The following is a 16344-nucleotide window of genomic DNA, read 5'->3' on the forward strand; positions in this document are numbered from 1 at the left end:
GCCATCTACAGGGACCTGGGCAAGCTTCAGAAGTGGGCCCATGCAAACCTCATGAGGTTCAACAAGGCTAAGTGCAAGGTCATGTACCTGGGTCAGGGCAACCCCCGGTATCAATACAGGTTGATGAATGAAGGGATTGAGAGCAGCCCTGCAGAGAAGGACTTGGGGGTACTGGTGGATGAAAGATTGGACATGAGCCAGCAATGTGCACTTGCAGCCCAGAAGGGCTATTGTATCTTGGACTGCATCAAAAGAAGCGTGGCCAGCAGGTTGAGGGAGATGATTCTGTCCCTCTGCTCTGGTGAGACCCCACCTCAAGTACTGCATCATTACTTATTACAGGAAAGATATGGACCTGTTGGAGAGGGTCCAGAGGAGGGCCACAAAAATGATCAGAGGGATGGAACACCTCTCCTATGAGAACAGGTTGAGAGAGATGGGGTTGTTCAGCCTCGAAAAGAGAAGGCTCCAGGGAGACCTTATTGAGGCCTTTCAGTACTTAAAAGCGGCCTGTTACAATAAGACAAAGGGTAATGGTTTTAAACTAAAGAAGGGGAGATTCAGGCTAGACATGAGGAAGAATTTTTTTACAATGGGGGTGGTAAAACACTGGAACGGGTTACCCAGAGAGGCGGTAGGTGCCCCATCCCTGGAGACATTCAAGGCTGGGCTGGACAGGGCTCTGAGTAACTTGATCTAGTTGAAGATGTTCTTGCAGTAGGGTTGGACTAGATGACCTTTGATGGTCCTTTCCAATCTAAACTATTCTATGATTTTATGATCTATAGGATCAACCTCTAGAGAACTTGAATCTAACCGTTTTCACTAATGGATTTTCATACTATGTGATTGGAAAATGACACACGGGCTATGCAATGGTGAGAAAGTACTTGAAGAAGAACCTCTACAACTCCCAGTGAGTGCCCAATCAGCGGGTAAGTATTTATACCGACTTTAAATATGCCTTCAGATTGTGTCATGCAACAAGTATGCTATGGAAAGAATAGGATTCCTTAACACAGCAGAAAATAAATATTTCTGAAGGAACTGGAATCCAAATGTTGTTTGAAGCTATTAAGCTTTCAAGGGAAATCACAGCAGTATACTGTACTAAACAACACTTATAAAATTTTAGATATACAGTGACAGTTACATGTTCTATATCATCTGCAGTCCTCAGAACAGGTAGAAAGAATGAACAGGACTCCTAAAAATAAAATGGCTTGAACATGTAGCCAAGTGGGTTTGAAATAGATAAAGTTTTTAAAAATAGTGCTATGGGAATAAAGGCCGCTGTTAGAGGACGTAGGAAGACAGCTAGGATAGCCAAGGCCTCCTTAGAATTACAGCTGGCGAGAGGGGTCAAGAACAGCAAAAAGAACTTTTTCAAATACATAGCAGATAAAACTAATACCAGAGACAATGTAGGCCCACTGATGAATGGAGTGGGTGCCCTGGTGGCAGAAGATACAGAGAAGGCAGAATTACTGAATGCCTTCTTTGTCTCTGTCTACTCCGCTGGAGGCTGTCGTGGGGGACCCTGTACCCCTGAGACCCCGGATGAAGCCAGGTCAATGGAGGAGTTTGCTTTAGTCGATGAGGACTGGGTTAGGGAGCAATTAAATAGTCTGGACATCCATAAATCCATGGGTCCAGATGGGATGCATCCGCGGGTGCTGAGGGAGCTGGCTGAAGTAATTGCTGGACCGCTCTCCATCATTTTTGCCAAGTCTTGGGAAACGGGTGAGGTGCCCGAGGATTGGAGGAAAGCAAGTGTCACTCCAGTCTTCAAAAAGGGCAAGAAGGAGGACCCGGGTAATTATAGACCGGTCAGCCTCACCTCTGTCCCTGGGAAAGTAATGGAACAGCTTGTCCTTGGTGTCATCTCAAGGCATATCAGGGATAAGAGGGTCATTAGGGGCAGTCAGCACGGCTTTACCAAGGGTAGGTCATGCTTGACCAACCTCATAGCCTTTTATGAGAATGTAACAAGGTGGATGGATGATGGCAGAGCGGTGGATGTGGTCTACCCTGACTTCAGTAAAGCCTTTGACACAGTCTCTCACAGCATCCTCACAGCTAAATTGAGGAGGTGTGGTCTAGACACTAGAGTAGTGAGGTGGGTTGCAAACTGGCTTAAAGAGAGAAGCCAGAGAGTGGTGGTCAATGGTGCGGAGTCTAGTTGGAGGCCAGTATCTAGTGGAGTGCCTCAGGGGTCAGTACTGGGGCCAATATTATTCAATATATTCATTAACGATTTGGACGAGGGAATTGAGTGTACTATCAGCAAGTTTGCTGATGACACTAAGCTGGGAGGAGTGGCTGACACGCCAGAAGGCTGTGCTGCCATCCAGCGGGATCTGGACAGGCTGGAGAGTTGGGCGGGGAATAACCTGATGAAATTTAACAAGGGAAAGTGTAGAGTCCTGCATCTGGGCAGGAACAAGTCCAGGTTCCAGTATAGGTTGGGAAATTACATATTAGAGAGCAGTGTAGGGGAAAGGGACCTGGGGGTCCTGGTGGACAGCAGGATGACCATGAGCCAGCACTGTGCCCTTGTGGCCAGGAAGGCCAATGGCATCCTGGGGTGTATTACAAGGGGAGTGGTCAGTAGATCGAGAGAGGTCCTCCTTCCCCTCTACTCCGCCCTGGTGAGACCCCATCTGGAATATTGTGTCCAGTTCTGGGCCCCTCAGTTCAAGAAGGACAGGGAACTGCTGGAGAGGGTCCAGCGTAGGGCAACAAAGATGATTAAGGGAGTGGAGCACCTCCCTTATGAAGAAAGGCTGAGAGAGCTGGGTCTCTTTAGTTTGGAGAAGAGGAGACTGAGGGGTGACTTTATTAATGTTTATAAATATATAAAGGGTGAGTGCCGTGAGAATGGAGCCAGGCTCTTCTCAGTGGCAAACAATGATAGGACAAGGAGTAATGGGATCAAGCTGGAACACAAGAAGTTCCACTTAAATTTGAGAAGACATTCAAGGCCCGCCTGGACATGTTCCTGTGCGACCTCACCTAGGCGTTCCTGCTCCAGCAGGGGGATTGGACTATATGATCTTTCGAGGTCCCTTCCAATCCCAAACATACTGTGATACTGTGATACTGTGATATTAGAAATACCCCTCAACAACCTCTAGGGTTGTCACTAGCAGAAACAGTGTTTAGCAGACATTTAGCTGTATCTGGGACTTTTGTCCCACTAGGACTAAACTCTTAAATGAATGGTTGATCCAGTATGTTTTATATATGCAACAAGACGTTGAAGGAAAAAGAAGTATGCTCAGTGGTATCAACCCACACCACTTGAAATATAGTTACGTGGCAGAAAGCCTGGGGAAGAAGTGTTAATTAAGGTGTTTTCACAAAAATCCAAATTATAACCTCGAAGGGAGTGGCCATATATTGTCCTACTATGTTCTTATTTTGTTGTTGTTTTCTTATTTTAAGTTTTAGGAAGAGAAAATTGGATACACCATTCTCATGTCAAGCAGGTCATGAATAGCCAACCAGCTAACGAATGACTATATTTGGAAGAATCCATACACTGAAAAGACTAAGTGGTAAATCTCACTACTCTTGGTGCTTTTAACCATGATGACCACTGCAGCATGACTAAGTATAAAATCGATGGGTAACCCACTGTAGTACAAAGTTAACAGGACTAAAGGGGAGGTAGTTCATAGATTTTTATGGGGCAGGTATCTAAACTCCTGAAAACCCCCTGGAACTCTACTCCTATATATTGGAAAGGGATGTGTTTGTATAAGAACCCTTTGCGATTTTTTATCCATAGATAACATCACTGTAGAGACAAATAATCATTAAAATACTTGTGCTTGTGGCTTTGCTGACATTGTAGGATGTGGTTTCAGTTATCCAGTTTCCATTATGTCTTATCAACTGTTACAGTCCAATTATACCTTAGTTCCTACTTCCTATCCCCATTAGAATGAATCCTGCATTGGTGAGGAAACTACAAAGACATAATGACTTGTATCAACTGTTAGAAAATGTCTGAAACAATGTACAAAAGACCCTAATTACCATCCATCATGATGTGGAAGAAATACATCGCATCACAGAAAGGGTAAAAAAGGATGGAGAACCCTAATGGTGGGAAACTTTTTTGGGTGGTCACCAACCACTACGGGATACTCCACCCAGTAGTAATTTTGTTAGCTCTGGTTACCCTGCTCAAGAGAGATGACTATTGTGGATGGAGTGAGAGGGATGCACTTCACTCGTAAGAGAGAAGCAACAATAAATTTTTTGATAGTGAGGTAACAAAGTTGGGGACTACGGTGGGTCCATGGATTCCCTGACGGAGGGCATGGGAACAGAAATTAGCCTTGAAGATATGAAGGCCTACCCGTGAGAAAGATGGGAGTAAAGGAATATCTGGAGATGTTAAGGATGTACCTGTGAGAGAGAAGGGAGTAAAAGAGTAACATTGATGATAGCAAAATTAGTCAATGAGATGTTACTGCTGTAACTTGTAACCAATAGTGAAGAGACACACGAATTGTTAAAATTGCATGAAAATGCACTTGTGGCAATAAATGGTATCTACTACTTTCATCCTGGAAGAACTTGGTCTATGTCATTTGTCCGTCTCAACCAAGACATATGGTGACCCCAACGTGATCCTGCATGAAGAGGATTTCGCATGAAGAAGAGACAACGGTGAAGCTGTGACAGCCAAAGACAAACTGGGGAGACAGAGCCCGGTACAGCTGAAGATCCAGATCCTTGAAAAGACACCACGCCAAGAGCTGGTGAGCTACCGGGAATGGGGAGGGGGTGGAACTTATCTAAAGAAGAGGGTATTATATTATCTACATGGAAATTGCTTCTGAAGAAGCAGGGTATTAGCCTTCTGGAATTGACTTTACGAAGGATGTTACTATGGGGCAAAGCAGTACTGAAAGATCCAAAGAAACAACTGAACTGTTAACAACATGGCACTTGTTGCTGGAGACTTTGAGAGGATTAAAAGAGCAACAGGAACACGCAGAGACAGTAGAGAGGGGTGGCTTCCCTGGACTAGATTTGGAAAAAAAAAAAAGTGCACTGTTCCAAACCCTGAACCCCCCTGTTACTGATGATTCTCCAGCACCGTTCAAGTCCGCGTTATCTGATGACTCGGATGAGGATGAGGGTCTGCAGCATTTGCTTTAAAAGTTAAAAGGAAAAGGAGTATATGTACGTGTTTCCCCGAGATCAGATAAAAACCATGAAAGACTCAAAGCAAAATTTGACGTATGCAATGTAACAGCTATAGATCATTTAGGACGGAACGATGGGGATTCATTGAAATGGGCGGGTATCCCCCAACTCTTAGAAGATACACTAATTGGCACACCAGAATTACAGGCGCTATTAGTTTCTGAAATCCTGAGGCAGTCAACAGACCTTGCATATCAAGCTATGATAGAGGTGCCTGAAACCAACATAGCAGCCAAATAATTTACAACTATTAATCAGGGTCCCAATGAGAATTACATGCAATTTATTGACCATCTTCAAGAGGCCATCAATAAGCAGGTTGAAAACTTAGAAGCTAAGGACGCACTAGTGTTCAAATTAGCAGTAGAGAACACTAATGTTTGCTATCAATGTGTTATCTGTGAGTTTTACAGTACATATTACATGCTGCTGTGTATTGCCTCTCTGAAAATCAAGCAGGTTGTCAGGAATGTGAGTTTATTGTTTTACTGGATGTTGTTACATTTCTTTCTTTGTGGTATGGTTTCTGTAAGTGCACCATAAACCTTCTCCCCGCTTTTCCCACTTGCGCTGCAAGCAGCTCTGTATTTCCCCCTCCTCCCTCCCTCTTCTCATGGTTTTTACTTATGAGATGGGGTCGGAAATGACTGTTTTCAGTTGTGTTCCTAAGAAATCGGTATTGGGAGGTGTTTTAAAACATAGGAAAGCACTTGGAAATATGAGGAAGGAAGATCTTGTGAAATTAATGTAATTAATGGTGGCTGCTGTATAAGTTAGATGATTGGGAAAAGTGTCTGGAGAATGGAATCTTGAAGTACAACACTTCGTTGCAATTAATATTGTTCTTAAAGAGAGAAGAACAAGACAAAAATAAATCTTTACAAGAGATCATTGAATCATTTCAGACAGTTTTACAGGTGGAACGGTTTGAACTTCAACAAGCTGAGAGAGAGTTTGATAACACAGGAGTTACAGAAAAGATGCAGAAGTCTGCAAGATGCTTTTCATTATGTACCTGCTTTCTATGTAGGTATCTATTTAAATGTATTACAGTTTCATAATTCTTTGCCTGTTATATGGTACAGTAAGTTCATAGACTGTTAAATCAAGAGAATCCATGGACTCAAAATGTACATTTTGTGATAATACAGAAGACTATGCATAATTTAGCTCTTTGCTGCGTGAATGTGATGATAAGATTTTGCGTGTGATAGCTATTACTTTTCTTTCTAGCATGCTAGCTTTATTCCAGCATCCAGACTTGCGCAACTCTGTGCTGAGCTGTGTCTCATCTCGGCATACTTGTCCTGGTTTAGTTAAAAAACAAGTTTCCTTTTAGTGAATTTGCCTGTCAGCTAAAGCCTTCATATCAGCTGCAGTTTCCTGGAAAACCAGATACATATTTTGGTAAACATAGCAATGGAATGCAAAGTTATGATAACAACTGATGCATATCTCGCGAGAGGGGCAACGAGAAACAGGTGACCAAGGAACTGACCAACGGTGTATAACATCCCATTCACGTGAATATTTCATAAAAAAGTGGGAGATCACGAGGATCACGTCTTTTTTTCCTTCTTTTCCTTTTTCCTTATAGCCGACATCAGAAGAGGACCTTGCTAGTTGTCCCTGCGAACTGAGGCCTAGTGAGAGACTGAATCCAACAGAGTCCAATCCAGGACTTTGGGTGCCGACTCTGCAGTTGCTGAGACTTTCAAGATTGGTTTTGTATATTTTGTATTATTTTCTCTATTCTTATTAGTAGCATTAGTAAAACATCTTTAATTTTTCCAACTCTCTTCTCTCTGTCCTTCTTTTCCTCCCGATCACCTGTCCTTAGTGGGAAGGGGGGAGAGGGAGGGGAGAAAGGGGGAAGTGGGGGGAGGAGAGTAGGTTAACAATACCTCTCCCAGAGTTTTATTGTCATCCCGCAATCTAAACCCTCAACAGATAATTGGTGCCCAACATGGGGCAAGAGAAAGGGGTAAATTTGGAGATTTTTGGCTTTTCTACTGCTCTGACATACCTTTCAATTTTCTTGGCATGGTGCTAACTCAGAGAGTTGTGAGACTCGCGAGTCTGTGTGCTTCAGACATTATCTAGTGGTATTAAGGCAGAGTGAATTACACTGGTTTAAAAACGTTGTGGAATAAGATATATCAGTTATTTTCTACATTGTGTTCGGTGATACCATACTTGTGCTGGGCATTCTTTCTGAATCGAAGTATTAATTATATAACAACAAGAAACTGGACGATAGTTATGATGATACTGTGTGGTTTGGCACTGGTTTATTTCATTATACCGCAACCGCTAATGAATTTCTACTCGTTTCTGCTTTACCTTGAAAAACCTCCAGGAGAGATAAAGCAAAAAACAGCTATGTGTTTGCTAATTGGTCAAGCGAATCTTTAGAAATGCTGACTAACAATACTTTTGCTTTCTTGCTAGGAGAGTTTACAAATGTTTTAGAGAGCTTTGAATATCCTTGGAGCTTTGATAGAACTGTGATGGTGTTATTTGGTTTGCTGAATGTGTGTCAGTTTGTGTTACTGTTAAGAGAAATGAGGTTCAATAGGAGTTTTGCGTCTCTTTTTAGTCCTGAGATATGCGGTGTGTCTTCGGAAGCTTTAGCAAAAAACACTCCTAGCCACTGGAGAAAAAACAAAACAGTGAAAGCTGCTGCTGCAGCCACTGCTCCCCCCCATCACAGACACTGCTGCTTCGCAGGCCCAAGCTCCATCTCATCCGCATAGCTCCTCTGCCAAGATCGCTGCAGATAATGTTACTTCTCCAGCCTCAAAGCCTAACAAGGCAGCCCCTCCTTCCTCACACACTGGGCACTGTTGCTGCTGTAACCATAACAATCACTATGATTATGCCCATGCCAGTGACAGTCATTCATACTCTGGAAATGAATCAGATGATGGTGAGCCCATATCAGCATCAGTTGCCAGTTGTAAGAAAGTCACTAGAAAGACTCCTTGTGCAGCAGGTGATGGCACAGGGGCCACAGGGCCAACATCAACCCAAGGGGCATCACCAGCGCAGGGAGGAGATGAAGTGACCACCACTTGGTCCTTTTCTCCAGGTGAGCTTAGAGATCTGCGAAAGACTTCAGTCATCGTGAAAGCGAGAATATTGTAACCTGGCTGCTCCGATGCTGGGATAATGCGGAAGAAACAATTGAATTGGAAGGTGGTGAAGCTAGGCAGCTGGGATGTCTGTCAAAAGATTCCACCATTGATAGGGCAATTTCAAGAGAGCCTAACGCCACTACCCTCTGGACCCGACTCCTGGCAGCTATGAAAGTAAGATTTCCCTACAAGGAAGATTGTATATGCACATTAGGGAAATGGAACACTATGGAGGGAGGTATCCAGTTCCTGAGAGAATTAGCTGTGTGAGAGATCATCTCTTTTGGACCAAAGATGGGACAGACCCAGATAGAATTATTTGTACAAGACCTCTGTGGCGCAGATTTGTACAAAGTGCACCACCTGCATATGCTAAGTCATTGGCAGCAATGCTCTGGTCAGCTGAAGGTAATCAAAGGATTTCTCATGTGATTGAGTAGCTCTGGGACTTTGGGAACAACCTTGCTGGTTCTCTATGGGCTTGTGTCTCTGCTGTGGAGAAATTGTGTGAAAAATTTGATGACCGGTTTGAAAAGCTGTTGCAAGAGATCAAAGAACTCAGAGAAGACAGGTGCCATTAATGACTTGTATGAACCTATGTTTCAACTATTAGGAGAAGGACTTTTCAATCTCAAGAGAGAAGACAGAGGCAGTCCACAAAAAGAGGTTCACTGTGGTTCTTCCTACGTGAGCAGGGAGAAAACATGAGTAGGTGGCATAGAAGGCCTACCTCAGAAATTCAAGAACGAGTACATCAGTTAAAAGGAAAAACTCCTAGGAAAATGGCTGCTCCAGTTTACAAAAAGGGGCAGAAAAGATTCTGATGCTCTTGAAGGGACCTCTAATTCACACCCAGAGACTGTGCAAAACAGGAATTAGAGGTGCCCTGCCTCCAACCAGGTGGAAGAAAGGGATAACAGAGTCTATTGAACTGTACAAATACGCTGGCCTGGTATAACACACCCCCAGGAGTACAAAGCTTTAGTGGACATTAGTTCTCAGTGCACAATAATTCCTTCTAATTATAAAGGAACGCAATCCATCAATATTGTTGGAGTGACTGAGGGATCCCAGGAACTGACTGTTGTAGAGGCTGAAATGAGCCTAAACTGGAAAAACTGGCAAAAGCATCCCATTGTGACTGGTCCAGATGCTCCGTGCATCCTTGGTATAGACTACCTCAGGAGAGGGTATTTTAAGGACTCAAAAAGGTATAGGTGGGCATTTGGTATAGCAGCTGTGGACACTGAGAAAATTGAACAGCTGTCTGATTTGCCTGGTCTTTCAGATGACCCTTCTGTTGTAGGACTGCTGATGGTTGACGATCAGCAGGTGCCAATTGCTACCACGACGGTGCATTGCAGGCAGTATCGCACCAATCGAGATTCCTATCCAGAGGTTGATACATCAATTGGAAAGCCAGGGTGTGATCAGTAAGACTCGCTCATCTTTTAACAGCCCAATTTGGCCAGTGCGTAAATCTAGTGATGAGTGGAGACTAACTGTAGACTGTCGTGGCCTGAATGAAGTTACGCCACCACTGAGTGCTTCTGTGCCTGACATGCTAGAACTGCAATTTGAACTGGAGTCAAAGGCAGCTAAATGGTATGCTACAATTGACATTGCTAATGCATTTTTCTCTATTCCTGTAGCAGCAGAGTGCAGGCCGCAGTTTGCTTTCACCTGGAGGGGCATCCAGTATACATGGAATTGCTTGCCCCAGGGGTGGAAACACAGTCCTACCATCTGCCATGGTCTGATCCAGAACACGCTGGAACAAGGTAAAGCTCCAGAACACTTGCAATATATTGATGACATCATTGCATGGGGCAACACAGCGAAAGAAGTCTTCGAGAAAGGTGAGAGAATAATTCAGATTCTTTTGGATGCTGGTTTTGCCATAAAACGAAGCAAGGTCAAGGGACCTGCACGAGAGATCCAGTTTTTAGGAATAAAATGGCAAGATGGCCGTCGTCAGATCCCAATGGATGTGATCAACAAAATTGCAGCAATGTCTCCACCTACTAATAAAAAGGAGACACAGACTTTCCTGGGCATTGTAGGTTTTTGGAGAATGCATATTCCTGACTACAGTCACATTGTGAGCCCTCCAATTTGAGTGGGGCCAGGAAAAACTACAAGCCTTTGAACAAATTAAGTGTGAGATAACTCATGCGGTGGCCCTTGGACCAGTTCGGACTGGACTAGATGTTAAAAATGTGCTCTACACCGCAGCCGGAGATAATGGTCCTACCTGGAACCTCTGGCAGAAAGCACCAGGAGAAACACGAGGCCGACCCTTAAGTTTTTGGAGTCGAGGATACAAAGGATCTGAGGCCAGCTATACTCCAACTGGAAAAGAGATACTAGCAGCATATGAAGGAGTTCGAGCTGCTTCAGAAGTTATCGGTACTGAAGCACAACTCCTAGCAATTCAACTGCCGGTGCTGAGCTGGATGTTCAAAGGGACGGTTCCGTCTACACATCATGCAACCGAAGTTACATGGAGTAAATGGATTGCACTGATCACGCAACGAGCTTGAACTGGAAATCCCAATCGCCCAGGGATCTTAGAAGTGATTACAGACTGGCCAGAAAGCAAAGACTTTGGGATGTCTCCAGATGAGGAGGAAGTAACATGTGCTGGAGAAGCACCACCATATAATACACTTTCAGAGACTGATAAGCAGTATGCACTGTTCACAGATGGATCCTGTCGTCTTGTAGGAAAACATCGAAGGTGGAAAGCTGCTATGTGGAGTCCCACACGACAAGTTACAGAAGCCACTGAAGGACAAGGTGAATCTAGTCAATTTGCAGAAGTGAAAGCCATCCAGCTGGCTTTGGACATTGCTGAACGAGAGAAGTGGCCAGTACTTCATCTCTATACTGACTCATGGATGGTAGCAAATGCCTTGTGGGGGTGGCTACAGCAATGGAAGAAAAGCAACTGGCAGCGCAGAGGTAAACCCATTTGGACTGCCACACTGTGGCAAGACATTGCTGCTCAGCTAGAGAGCCTGCCTGCCAAAGTTCGTCATGTAGATGCTCATGTGCCTAAAGTCGAGCCACTGAGGAACATCTAAACAACCAACAAGCAGATCAAACTGCCAAGATTCAAGTAACTGAGGTGGACTTGGACTGGCAACGTAAAGGTGAACTTTTCTTAGCTCGATGGGCCCATGATGCTTCAGGGCATCAAGGTAGAGATGCAACACAGAAATGGGAGCGTGATGGTGGGGTGGACTTAACTATGGACACTATTTCACAGGTTATTCATGAATGTGAAACTTGTGCTGAAATCAAACAAGTGAAACGGTTAAAGCCTGTATGGTATGGGAGGTGATGGTTAAAGTATAAGTATGGAGAAGCTTGGCAGATTGATTATATTACACTTCCACAAACACGTCAAGGTAAGCGTTATGTACTTACAATGGTGGAAGCAGCCACTGGATGGTTGGAAACATATGCCGTACCTCATGCTACAGCCCAAAATACTATCTTGGGCCTTGAAAAGCAAGTCTTTTGGTGTCATGGTACGCCAGAAAGAATTGAATCAGACAATGGTACTCATTTCAAAAACAGTATTATAGACAATTGGGCCAAAGAACATGGTATTGAGTGGGTATATCAGATTCCATATCATGCACCAGCCTCTAGGAAAATTGAAAGGTACAATGGTTTGTTAAAAACTACACTAAAGGCACTTCTTGGTGGTGGAACCTTTAAAAACTGGGATTCACATTTAGCAAAAGCCACTTGGTTGGTCAACACTAGAGGATAAACCAATCGAGCCGGGCCTGCTCAATCAGAAATTCTTCGTACTCTGGAAGGAGAGAAAGTCCCTGTAGTACACATTAAAAATATGTTAGGAAAGGCAGTCTGGGTTACTCCTGCCTCAGGCAAAGGCAAGCCCATTCGTGGGATTGTTTTTGCCCAGGGACCTGGCAGCACCTGGTGGGTGATGCTTAAGGATGGAGAAGTTCGGTGTGTACCTCAAGGGGATTTGATTTTAGGTGAAAATATGCAATGCTGAACTGTATGATGTGAATTACCGCACTAACAATGTTTAATAAGTGTCTTTCAGATCAAGACAATGGTGATGAAACCAGAGCTACCTTCTTCGAGTGGCGCCTGACAAGTTTTTCGAAGTTGATGTCTTTAACCCACAAACAGTGGTCATGAGATGCACTTGTACCATCTTTCCTTCCCTGGGAGACTTTTGTGACAAAATGAGCTTAATGAACTTTTCAAAGGATGTTTCACTGATTAAGATTAATTACTCCTGTGTATATATGTACATTTGCGTGTATATATATATATATATATATATATAGTAGTAGTGATTCATTAGATTGTATTGATAGATTGTATTAATGAGGTTTAAGTATTTCCGTGAATGGCATATTATAAGGGGTAGAATGTCCTGGTTTTGTTAAAAACAAGTTTCTCTTTTAGTGAATTTGCCTGTCCCCTAAAGCCTTCATATTAGCTGCATTTTCCTGGAGAACCAGATACATGTTTTGGTAAACATAGCCATGGAATGCAAAGTTATTGATAAGCATGGATGGACATCTCGTGAGAGGGGCAACGAGAAACTGGTGACCAAGAAACTGACCAACTGTGTATAACATTCCATTCATGTGAATACTTCATATAGAAGTGGGAGATCATGAGGATCTCGTCCCTTTCCCTTTTTGCCTTTTTTGTCCCTTCTACTTATGGCTGACATTAGGAGAGGACCTTGCTAGTTGTCCCTGCAAACTGAGGCCTAGTGAGACTGAATCCAGCTCCGGTTGGCTGCAGAGTCCAATCCAGGACTTTGGGTGCTGGCTCTGCAGTTGCTGAGACTTTCAAGATTGGTTTTGTATATTTTGTATTATTTTCTCTATTCTTATTAGTAACATTAGTAAAACATTTTTAATTTTTTCCAACTCTTCTCTCTCTGTCCTTCTTTTCCTCCCGATCACCTGTCCTTAGTGGGAAGGGGGGAGGAGGAGGGGCAAAAGGGGGAAGTCGGGGGAGGAGAGGAGGTTAACAATACATCTGCCAGGGTTTTATTGTCACCCCGCAGTCTAAACCCTCGACACTGGGGAACTAGATACATGTTTTGGTAAACATAGCAATAGAATACGAGGTTATTGATAAGGACAGATTCACATCTGGCGAGAGGGGCAACGAGAAACAGGTGACCAAGAAACTGACTGTCGAGGGTTAAGATTGTGGGGATTGGGAAAGTGTCCGGAGAATAGAATCTTTAAGTATAACACTTTGTTGTTTCTAAAGTGAGAAAAGCAGGACAAAAATAAAACTCTACAAGAGATCATTGAATCATTTCAGACAGTTTTACAGGCAGAATGGTTTAAACTTCAACAAGCTGAGAGAGAATTAACTGATAACACACAAGTCATAGAAAACTTGCTGAACTCTGCGAGATACTGTTCCTTATTAACCTGTTTTTTTGTAGGTATCTGTTTAAGCACATTACAGTTTAAATAAGTGTCTGTTACATGGTACAGTAAGTTCACAGACTGCTAAATCATGAGAATCCATTGACTCAATATGTGCATTTTGTGATTATACAGAAGACCCTGAGTTCTTTACTGCGTGAATGTGATGATAAGATTTTGTGTGTGACAGTTGTTACTTTTCTTTCTAGCATGCTAGCTTTATTCCAATATCCAGACTTGCACAACTCTGTGATAGGCTCTGTCTCATCTCTATGTGCTAGATTTGGCTCTTTTGTATGCACACCAAGTGAAGAGCATATTTTTAACATCTTGTCCTGCCTGGACTGGCCCAAGAGCCACAGCATGGACTGTCTCCCACTTAATTTGTTCAAAGGCTTGCTGTTGCTCAGGGTCCCACTCAAAATCATTCTTCTTCCAGGTCACTTGATAAAGAGTGCTAACGATCTGACCGTAGTCTGGAATTTGCATTATCCAAAAACCCATAACCCCCAAGGAAGTCTGTCTATCCTTTTTGTTAGTTGGTGGAGACATAGCTGTTGATCACATCCATTTGGATCTGATGACGTCAATCTTGCCATCTTACTCCTAAAAACTGGATCTCCCATCCAGATCATTGACCTTACTTTGCTTTATAGCAAAACTGGTTTTCAGAAAAATTTGGATCATTCTTTCCCCTTTCTCAAAAAATTCTTCTGCTGTGTTGCCCCACACGATGACATTGTCAATGTATTGCAGGTGTTCCAGAGCTTTGCCCTGTTCCAGTGCAGTCTGGATCAGTCCATGACAAATGGTAGGGCTGTGCTTCTACTCCTGGAGCAGTTGATTCCAGGTGTCCTGGACGCCCCTCCAACTGAAAGCAAACTGGCCTGCACTCTGCTGCCAAAGGAATAGAGAAAAATGCATTAGCAATGTCAATTGTGGCATACCACTTGGTTGCCTTTGACTCCAGTTCATATTGCAGCTCTAGCACAGCAGCACTTAATGGTGGCGTGAATTAATTCAGGCCATGATAGTCTACCGTTAGTCTCCACTCTCCATTGGACTTTTGCACTGGCCATATGAGACTGTTGAAGACTGTGTGAGTCTTACTGATCACTCCTTGGCTCTCTAGTTAACAAATCCACTTATGGATGGGAATCAGAGAGTCTTGGTTAGTGTGATACTGGCACTGGTGCACCATCATGGTAGCAATTGGCACCTGCTGTTCTTTGACCCTCAGCAATCCTACAAGACAAGGGTCTTCCGAGAGACAGGGCAAGGTAGATAGCTGTTTCATGTCCTGTCTCCACGGCTGCTATTCCAAAGGCCCACCGGTACCCTTTTGGGTCCTTAAAATATCCTCTTCTGAGGTAGTCTATACCAAGAATACACGGAGCAACTGAACCAGTCACAATGGAGTGTTTTTGCCAGTCCTTCCCAGTTAGACTCACTTCAGCCTCCAGTACAGTCACCTGTTGGCATCCTCCAGTCACTCCAGAAATACTGATGGGTTCTGTCCCTTCATTGGTTGATGGAATTAGAGTACATTGGGTCCTGGTGTTCACTTGAGCCTTGTACTCTTGTGAGTCTGACGTTCCAGGACATTGAATCCACACAGCTTGTCCCTCTCCTCCACCTGGCTGGAGGCAGGGCCCCTCTAGTCCTGGTCATGGTACTCACTGCTTCCTTTTTGCAAGAATGAATCAGAAGCCCCTTCAAGAGGTTCAGAAGTAAGATCAGCCCTTCTACTCTGGGGGACTGCCCACTGGAAACTGGAGTAGCATTTTTCCTGGCAGAATCCCTTCTTGTGGTTGTCTTTCCTTGCAACTCATGTACACGTGCCTCTAGGACTGAGGTAGGTTTTCCATCCCATCTCCTCATGACTTCTCCATGGTCACACGGGAAAAGTTCTGAGGAGAAGTCTGTGGTGGCATTCGTGCAAGCAAGTGGAGCAACCGTGAGAGATTTAAATGGTTCTAAGGAGCACAAGCGATCAGGGCAAGCAAACAGGGGTGTGGGGGTTTGCAGTCAGGGCATGCAGGAAGTGCGCTGCAGGCTACTTGTAGGTCCACAACCCAAGGTAGTACTTGTGCTCTAGGTCTCTGCCATAATGGTGTGCACTCGCCTCAGAGTTAAAAACAGTGCGCTTGCAGGGAAAGCCCCTGAGATGTCTCATGCTTCCACCCAGACAGAACCAGTAAGGAAGGAGACTTCAGTACAGGTGGTATGTTGCAATGAGTACCCAGACCCTATTCCTGGAGAAAAGGTAAATACCTGCACAAGGTGTGCACAGGCTGATGATCTGCTATGTCAGGTGGTTGAGTTGCAACAAACAGTTAAAAGGCTGTGCAGTATTAGAGGAGGTGAGATGGTGATAGATAGGTGGTTACAGAACCATGCTCCTGTAGCAGACATCACTGAGAATGTAGTGGACATCACTGAGAATGAGGCACCTTGGACCCTGGTGACCCACTAAAGCAGGGCTCCATCTCAGTCTCCACCCTCCAGCATCACAACTGAAAACAGATATG

The sequence above is a fragment of the Patagioenas fasciata genome, chromosome W, assembly GCF_037038585.1.
Source record: "Patagioenas fasciata isolate bPatFas1 chromosome W, bPatFas1.hap1, whole genome shotgun sequence".
NCBI classification, from domain to species: domain Eukaryota; kingdom Metazoa; phylum Chordata; class Aves; order Columbiformes; family Columbidae; genus Patagioenas; species Patagioenas fasciata.